This window comes from Elephantulus edwardii, unplaced genomic scaffold, assembly GCF_000299155.1.
Source record: "Elephantulus edwardii isolate Elephantulus edwardi_28Jun2011 unplaced genomic scaffold, EleEdw1.0 scaffold00014, whole genome shotgun sequence".
NCBI classification, from domain to species: domain Eukaryota; kingdom Metazoa; phylum Chordata; class Mammalia; order Macroscelidea; family Macroscelididae; genus Elephantulus; species Elephantulus edwardii.
In genome coordinates this window covers 9675538-9685590 of record NW_006399764.1, presented here as the reverse complement: position 1 = coordinate 9685590, position 10053 = coordinate 9675538, and positions in this window count along the sequence as shown.

The window sequence follows — 10053 nt, the reverse complement described above, 5'->3', positions numbered from 1 at the left end:
ATGAATGAATGGAATTCCAAAATCTCTGTAGATGTTCATTGAAATGAAAAATAAATAAATTTTTAAAAAAATCCTTGGCTCCAAAGAGCAGCCTGATTTTACCCTCTCCGGGATGAACCTGTTTGTTTTCCTGACAAAGAGCCTAGAATAACCAAAATGATCTTGGGAAATAAGAACAAAGATGAAGATCAAGAATTCTTAGATTTCAAGTACAAATATTAGCAACAACAATCAAGCCAGTAAAGTTGAGACTTAGTTGAACAAAGTCAAATGGAATGTTCTCTGTGACTGCAGTTACCTAAAGATGAAGAACAAATAAGACTAATTCACAGTGGTTAAAATTGGAGCAGAAGCTTCCTGAGAAGGTCGACTGGAAGAAAGCATGAAGGGGCTCGCCTGCCTCCTCCTCTGAGTTAGGATGCTCTTGTGGCATCGCTTGTAGGGAGTTGCTCTGTTTACCCAAAGACTACACCTCTCTGGCAATTTGATTCCACCAGCTGCTCCTCAAGAGAAACACTGGCTTCTCTTTCTTTGTGATTCACAGATTCAAAAATCTCATGGAGGGTACATTATGAGACTGTCCTGAATGATGGTGTTGGAGAAGAATATTGATGTGCTGCCAAAATAATAAGCAGGTGTATTTTGGAGATAGTGCAGCCTGAGTGCTCCTCAGAGGTACGGATAGAGAGGTGTCATCTCACATACTTTGAGCATGTTGCTATAAAAAAGTATTTCTTGGAAAGGACATCATACTAGGAAAGGTGGAACACCAGCAAAAGAGGAAAACCCTCAGTGAGAAGGATTGACACAGTGACTGCAGCAATGAACTCAAGTACGTCAGAGATAATGAGCTTGACACAGGATAGAACAGGGTTCATATCGGTTGTTCATAGCTTGGATATGAGTTGTGCTTGACTCAATAGCACTTAACAATAACAATCAGTCAGAACTGGGTAGGCAATAATCACTACCACCAATGTCATATTTGATTGGGATATTGGCTATGGGAGTGTATACATTTTTCAAGACTAACAACAACCGTATGTTATGTTGTTGTTAAGTGCCATCAAGTCATAGATGACTCATAGCGACCCTATGAATGAAAGACCTGAGCACTGTTGATAGGGTTTCCAGAGGCAAGCCATTTCAGAAGTAGATGCCACTCCTGCTTCCAAACTTGTTTTAATCGGACAGTGTTTTAACCCTGTCCACCATGGGTAACCATTATTGCATTTGGCACATCACTGTCACAATGTTTAGCATCATGGCAACCACAAGTTACCTCTGTACAGCAATGCACAGACCAGTGCTATACCATGTAGAAGAATATTTGACAAAAAACAATTTAAACCAGGCCTCAGGGATGAAGATTAAAATAACCCGCCTTGGGCTTGGTAGCATAACTTTCTGTCCACTAGGCCAGTATTGCTCTTTCTATGTTGTCGTTGTTATAGAATATTTAAAATCTATGAATTTTATTGTTTATAAATGTTACCCTATATAAGGAATAGAAGAAAGGTATAAAAATTGTACAAATACTATTTTATTTGATTTTGTTTCCTCTTTATGTATATTACAGATGAGGGAACAGTATGCTGAAAACATAAAAAACAAAACACTTCCTTGTGTATTTGTGACATTTACAAGGACAAAAATACAGTTAAAAGTAACAAAAATAACAAATAGTACTAGGGAAAAGCAATATTAGATGATCTACTGATATAATAGTGAACATGGAAACCATTTATTATGCATTCTATATCTGAGCACTCATTTCAGATATAGTTGGTGAGATACGGAATTACTAAGATTTAGAATCGAGGAGAGAGAAAAACAAGAATCACATTTATGGTTTAAAAATATTATAATTTCCCAAGGGAGAATAAAGAGTCTCCTTTCCAAAACAAATGTGATTATATTTTATTCTACCCATGATGAAGGCAATGAGGCATTTACTTTGGGAAAAGTCCAAAATATCTATGATTTTACTTTTCTAGCCAAAGCAATTCTGTTTCCTGGCATCCATTAATCAATATGCAAAACATTTTGAAATTTTAAATATTATCCCATGTCACATTCATTTATTTCAGTTCAAAAAGATTAAGAGTTACAGCCTTTCTAGCATAATATTTTTAATGCATGAATGTAAAGCATTTCCTCTTAACATAACATATATTCATTAAGTAGAGATGATGTAAGCTAATGAAAAAACAGAACAAAATAAGCATTGGAAACTTTTGACTCATACTTTATGTTAATAATTTATATTCATATCTGGATGTGCACTGTCTAGACTTAACACTGATTAGGAAAAAATCATTGGCCATCTGTAAGATGAAAATAAGCATCAAATAACATTCTGAGTTGTGTACTTTCAGTTCATGTATATCCTTTGTTGACACTACAATAACACAAATTTAGCCTTTGTGATGTCAGTCAGAGAAACAGAGAGAAACAATGTAAGCTCATAAAAATGGAACAAAATAAGCATTGAAACTTTTGACTTATCCTCTATGTTAGTAATTTATATTTATATCTGTATATACACTGTTACTGTAGTGTAATACAAAGTTGGTGAATTTTCAGATTAAACAGCTTTGTGAAGGAGAGGAAGATCTCCAACAGGATGGATTAACACATGACCGTGACAATGGGCTCCATCATGTTACAAATCATGAAGATGATGTATGAGAGGACAAGGTTCAGATCTGTCATTTATAAGGTCACTATGAGTTAAAGTCAACTTGATAGAACTCAACAACGACAACAAAAATATATTAAATGTGTAGCCGCAGCTTTATTTGCTATCTATATGATCTTACTCAGCTTAGTAGATAGATATATTGATATATGTAGCTTTCAGTATGGCTTAGATCTCAACATCAACAAAATAAAAAGCCATCCCAATGGAACCAGTAAGAATATTATGTTAAATATTATGAGACAAGATTGAAGTTGCCAAGGGTTTCATTAAACGTGGCTCCACAATCAATGTCTATGGACGCAGCAGTTAAGAAAGAAAATGTTGCACTGGGAAAAATCTGTGGCAAAGGATCTCTTTAAAGTGGAAACCCTTTCAAAAGATGGCAATCCGAGGGCTAAGGTTTACGTGACTCAAGTCATGATAACTTCAATCACCTCCTATCATGCCACGTGAAAGTCAGACAATGAATGAAGAAGATCAAACTGATGTCCCTCAATTGTGGTGTTTGTGTAAAGTATTAAATATGCCTTGGGCTCCCAAAATAAAAAAAAAAATTAAAGTACAGCCAGAATGTACATTGGAGGTGCATTACTTCTTTCATTCTTTCTCATGGTATCAGGAGCTGCTGATTTGCAGAGAAAGGTTCTCATGAGGTAAAGTAGAACTGAACAACTGAATTCATGGCCCTCAGTAGGAATGAATGTATTGTTAAGCTTCTGTTGGGTTTCTGAGATGATAAGTCCCATGGAAGGAGATTGTCCGTCTTTCTCCTAGCTGCCACTGGTAGATTTCAAACTGCCAGAGAGGTGAAGGCTCTGAGTTAGTGGTGTAACTAACTGTGGACCACATCGCCAGAGCTTCCTGCACCACCAAAGCTTTCTGTGCCTAAGTACAGAGCTCAGTGATAAAGGGAACATTATAGGACCAAGTAGGATTGATTGTTGTGACACACAGAATCATTTTATGTGGAGACTGACTCAATGGCACCAAATAACAACAAATGATCATTATTTTCTTTATTTAAAATGGTATAATAGAACCGTTGAAAGGAATTTTACAGAAGGATAAATAAAATCACCCTTCAAAATACCTACAAAGTGAACTTTCCAAACAGAAATTAATTTCGTATAAGAAAAGGGTCCTCGGATTTGAGGGCAGATCTACAGGAAGAAGGTGACTTGATCACCTCGTTCAACCTCTTCTTTGAAGCTGGACTAATGAAGGCAAATTGTAAACTTTACTGTAAGATTGTGAAGCAACAAACATTCCCCTCTTTTTGTACCTTTATCTCCTTCCACTTGTATTATTAGGGACTGGTGAAGAAGGCTGCTAAGCAAAAATGTATGAAATTTGTGAAATGAACAATGAGGATGTGGCCAGGTTGTGGCCTGGTGCTAAGGAGTTGCGCTGCCAACCCAAAGGCCAACTGTTTGAATCCACCAGCTGCTTCTTGGGAGAAAAAGAAGCATTCTTCTTCCTTACAGTCTCTGGAAAACCACAGAAAGATCAGTTATTCTCTGGTTCTGACTCAACAGCAATGGTGGTGGTGAGAGTAGTGGAGCAGTAAAGGAAGAAAATATCAAGGGCTCCCATGATTCAGGGGGAAAATAATCAAATCAATACTTAGCCATCTCTCCCTATCATCTGAATTGTGTAAGAGACTTTGACTTCACAAATGGATTTAGTATAACATTTGATGACACTCTTAACCAAGTATACAGCTTGAGTATTTTTTTAAAATGATACTTATTTGCAAAGCTTGGATACATTGTTTTTCCCATCGGATTTTTCACATTTCCTTCACCCAGCACCCCACCTATGAAATTGCATGACCTTATGATTAACCCTCGACCATTCTTAAGAAATAAAAAGGAAAAAAAATTCCTATAACTTTCACCTAAGCATACCTGCTTGCTACATGACTTCATAAAATGGGAAAAGGAATAGAAAGTAGTCCTATCTACTTTCATGTTGAACCTCAAAAAGAAACAAAAGTAGAAATCAAATAGTCTAGAAACTGCCCACACTAAAACAGGTAATAGAACTGCTTAAACAATGAGAGATATGACATAGTAAAAATGAAAATATTCTATAATGTTATAAGAAAAACTTGAGTAAAGTAAAATTAATATTTTTATTTAGAAAGAAAAATATGACATTGAAAGAGAAACAAAAGCAAGTCTACAAGAATATATAACCAAAGGAAGAAGAAAATTCTTATTATGTACTTTAATAAGGTCATGAGCAAGGAAACCTTGTTCTCAAAGAAGAAAGGAGTTGAGATAATACCACTACATAATGCAGTGATAATGGATTGCATAAATAAATCATATAAAAATATCATTATAAAGCTAAAGAATTGATTAAAATGTAAGAATACAAAAGTTGAATTATTAGAGTTTAAAAGTAACCTCACTGAATACATGTTAATAGAAGACATTAGAAGAAAGCTAATACAAGGAAAATGTCTGTGGTCAAGATAGTTTGTATCCTTGGAATAGGAAACAACAAATTAAAGGAAAATTATAATATATTCACAGATTGAATATAATAATAAAGTATCCTTGAATTTATTAAAGTCTGGATTTTCAGATTCTATCTCTCATACGCACCCACCCTCACACACACACACACACACACACACACACACACTCTGTTACTCAGAAAAATTAGATACAGAATATTCCAAAACAAAGCAATTCTTCCTTACATATTGAACTTACAAGCAATATGAGAAAGAAATTAATTCTTCAAACATACAGGAGGAAAAAGTAGAGTACAATAGTTAGACGTCTGGTCTTTTATTTCCTACTCCTCTATAACAATATAATGAAATATGGAGAAACATCTACAGATAATTAAATGAGCCAAATAATTACAGTCAGTCAAGTGATCCTCTGCACATCTCTGTTACTACTTGCACATACAAACACACACATGTCATTAAGATGATCGTTCTCTAGCAGTAATGTCGCCTCACGTCCCAGGTTTATAGCCTGAGAGAATGTTTTCACTGACCTTCATTTTTGTACCTGGATACCTCAGAGTTACTATGGCTTAGTCTGTAGGGAGTTAGGATGCTAAACCATCAGCAATACCTGTCTGATGACTGGATCCACCTACATTCCCAGGAGAGAAAGATTGGCCACGTCCTCCCAAGCAATTTACAGTCACAGAATCTCACTGGAGAGTGAGCAATGAGTCAGTTTTGACTCAGTGGCAATGAGTTTAACATGTTGTTGCAAATGATGGCAAAATGTATTTCTAAGCACGGCCATCAATATAAAAGTGTGCAGCTTAATCTCATTTAAATCCATTATTAATGTAACTCAATTATTGTGAATATTTATTACTTCTATAGAAACAAAATAACTTTTTAAAAAAAGTGTTTGAACCAAGAAGTTTTTCGACCGTTTTTTGCATCCCTCTTATGTTCCAATAATAAAGCTAATCTATTTCAATGTATGTAACATGTCATTGGAATTCCCTGAAGCAGATGGTGTTTTTATTCTTTGTGTTCCTTACTATGCCTGGCACTTGGACAGACCTGAAATGCAAAGAGAAAAATATGGAAGGAAGGAAAGAAATAAAGAAATAAAGAAAGAAGGAAGAGAGAAAGGTGAGGGAGACAGTGGGGGGCGGGGGGAGGAAGAGTGAATAATCTTTAAATAACAGCATACACTTTTTCTTCTACTTTCATTTGTCACATGGGCATGAAAAAATTTACATTATATAATAAAATTAATGATAATTTTGTTATAAGCAAATGAATGATAATTATAGTATACCTTAAACAAAAGATTATCATACAAGTCTTTAAGATCTTATCCATAAAATTTTCTCTATGATTATGGTTATAGTCTTTCAAATATGTAGGTTGCAACAGAATTTCTAATCAGGGAATGACTGCATTTGAACACAGTTTTCTATTTCATCACTGGCCTATTGACGGTAGGTCAATGACACAGGCCTATCTTCCAAGCACCAATTATAACATGTATTAATCTAACTTTATTTTCATTAATAGTTATTCTTTGGCATCCATGCTTCATGAACTATTTTGTATGCTCTTTCACAAATCATCATCCTGCAAGAGTTAACTGTACATACACGTTCCCTCCAATCAGCACAAAAATCAGCATGTATCTTTTCTAGCACTTTTGCTGAAGAGCAGAGCGCTGGTTTGAGTACAATAGAGACAATGGTGAGACTCAAAGGTTGAAGACAAAAGATTGTGTAGAAATTAAAGGAAAAGCTGCAAAAGGGCACGACAGTTCTTTTTGTTCTTTTCCAAGCTGTAATTTATGAAATCAGTTTTCATTTTGAACATTCTCCAATTTTCTCCCACTTCACTCTAAGATACAGCACACGTGGGTACTGGAGACAGGCGACCCCACAAAATGATTCAATCAGGTAGTATTTGTAATGAATCTGTGGGCTGTCACCTGCATTTCTTCATTCCAATCTTCGTAATATTCTAGCTTCAGCTACAGAAAGCTGTTTAGAATAGAGCCCTAAGTGCAGTTTCAGCAAACTCTTTTTGGAAGTCAGTATTCTCTCGGAATCCTAACCTTATATAGAAAATGACTTGGTATTTGATATTTATTATCACGTATGTGTTGTATATTATATAATCTTATAAAGTATCTCTCATAGCAGATTCTAGTGTCTTTAGATAGAGGAAAGAGAGAGGTTTGTTCACAGTATTAAAATGTATGCTCTCAAATGTGTTTTTATTACGAAAATGAGATTAGCTCGGAGAGAGGAAAGGAGAAAGAACAAGGAGTGGAAATTCCCTTAACTAACCTCTTCCCAATATTCATTACAGTCTCTAGAGGTCTTAAATGTAGTTTCTTCATTTGATTTATTATCATATTAATATATCTTATTAAACTGATTTTGGATTTTGTTTTAGGATAAAATTATTTTGAAATATGATTGAGTTCGACTTGTTCCTCCTTTATGACTTGTTTAACTTACTGTAAGTGAGAAGTCCTGTAGTTTTAGTTAGAAGATCTCATTGATGGATTTTATTATTCAGATGTCATGATATATATTATGTCTTAAAGTCATTATTTATAACCGGCAAAATTCTTTGTTGCCTGAGAATTGCATAACCCTTACAAAAAAGAAAGAAGGAAGGAAGGAATTTATAGGCATTAGAGTCTCAACCAAAAAATTGTTTTGCAAGTTTTCTTTTAACCAATTTCTTCCATGATCAGTGATCTAGTCAAGTTTTAATCTTGATTCAGGGTATTTATACTCTATTTATACTGTGGTTTTATTGAAAATTTACTGGGCAAATTAGTTTCTAATCCAATACATTTTATTTCTTAGCATTTGTTTTGAAACCCTCTTATTCAATCTATGTTCTCTAGAAGAACTAAATCAATGAAAATTTCTTTTTTTTGTACATTCTCTCTATGTATCTATATGTATACAAATAATTTTATTTATCTATCTACGTATCATTGCCATTGAGTTAAAACCCACTCAGAGCTGATCCTTCTGTGAGTTTTCAGAGGCTTGTGGGAAGCTCTCCTTGCCAGAAGGCAGGAGCGTGGTGGTGGGAGTGCAGGAATCGTGGCAAGCTTTTGGAGTGGACTGCTTTTCTGGGAATGTGTTTGACGTGCAGGTTTGCTCTGTCCCTGGACTGAGGCTGGCCAGCCTGGGCCTAGGATTTGAACCAGGAGGCGGCCTTAAGCCCAAAGTTTACTTCCTGTCAAACATTCTTCTAGGTGGTATAGCACTGGTCTGTGCATTGCTGTACAGAGGTAACTCGTGGTTGCTGTGATGCTGAAGCCTGTGAAAGTGATGTGTCAATCGTGGTAATGGGCACCCATGGTGGACAGTATTGGCTGGAGCTTCCCGACTAAATCAAGCCTGGAAGCAGGAGCAGCATCCACTTCCAAAATGGCTTGCCTCTGGAAACTCTATGTACGAACAGTGGTCGCTATGAGTTGTCTACGACTCGACGGCATTAAACAACAACAACAACAACATCCATCACATGGAAGGAGATTGCCTATCTTTCTCCCATGGATTAATTGGTGGATTTAAAAAGAACCCCTTTACATTGACAGCATAGCTCTCTACAAAAAATGGGAAATCTCCTGCTTTGAGATTTTCCTTCTCTCTCTCTCTCTCCAGCTGTTGTTGTGTACTGTAGAATTGAAACCAACCCACAGCTGACCCTCTAGCAGGTTTTCAGAGACCAGTTAATTTCACAGGAGATTGCCCATTCTTCTCCTGTGGAGCAGCTGGTAGCCTCAAACAGCATGCCTTTGAGAGATGATAGATAGGTAGGTAGGTAGGTAGGTAGGTAGGTAGGTAGATAGATAGATAGATAGATAGATAGATAGATAGATAGATAGATAATAGATTAGATAATATTTATATCATATATTCTATCCATATAGCATATACAGGTTGCTAAGCCAAAGACTGATGTTTTAAATCATGTAATTGCTATATGGCAGAAAGATGGGCAGTGTCATCCTAAAAATATTTGCAGCCTCAGAAACATAATGGAGGGTTGCTATGAGTCAAACAAAACTACCTATGTGAAGACAGAACAATAGAGAGATATTGACAATTTTCATCGAAGTGACTCATGCATGTGAAGAGGGTCAGCCTCAGGAGAGAGGTTTCCCTGACACATGTAGCCTGGGAGGATAATGAAGCCAAGCTTCGTAGGTAAGGCAGATGGTTGAATCAACTCTAAGAACTAGAGGTGATGCATGAGATACAGAATTCTACTGAGGTAAAAAGCAAGAGAACCTACCAGACTTCCACATACTTTTCATACAGTCCACATTCTCAGTAAAATTCCCTTTAAACTGATGGCTTGCTATGGCAGATTCTGTCAAAGCAATGACCACATTATATCAGACTTCATCAGTGGGATAAATATTTACGTCACAACTGGCAACCCAGTGAATCATATGCCCCCAAGTTGATGCACAACCTTAATCGTCACATCCTTCGGTGTAATAATAGTACCATTCCCATTTCCTCACTCATTTCCCTGTCTTCTTTCTTTCCACTTTCTGCCTTCTAAGCTTTGATTTTGCACAAAAATCCGTTTGATACCTTATAACATTTTGTTGGCTCCACAGTCCACACTCTTGGTACCAGCAGCCAGGAAATCAAAAGACAAGTTGCATTAAGAAAGTCTCCTCTTAGGGACCTCTCCAGAGGACTGAAGAACAACGATGTCAGTCTGAAGACTAAGGTGAGCCTAATTCAGGCCGTGTTCTTTGAATGCTATGCAGAAGAAAGCTGGACAATGACTAGGGATGTTAGAAGGAGAATTGAAGCCTTTGAGCTGTGGTGCTGGAGAAGAGTAT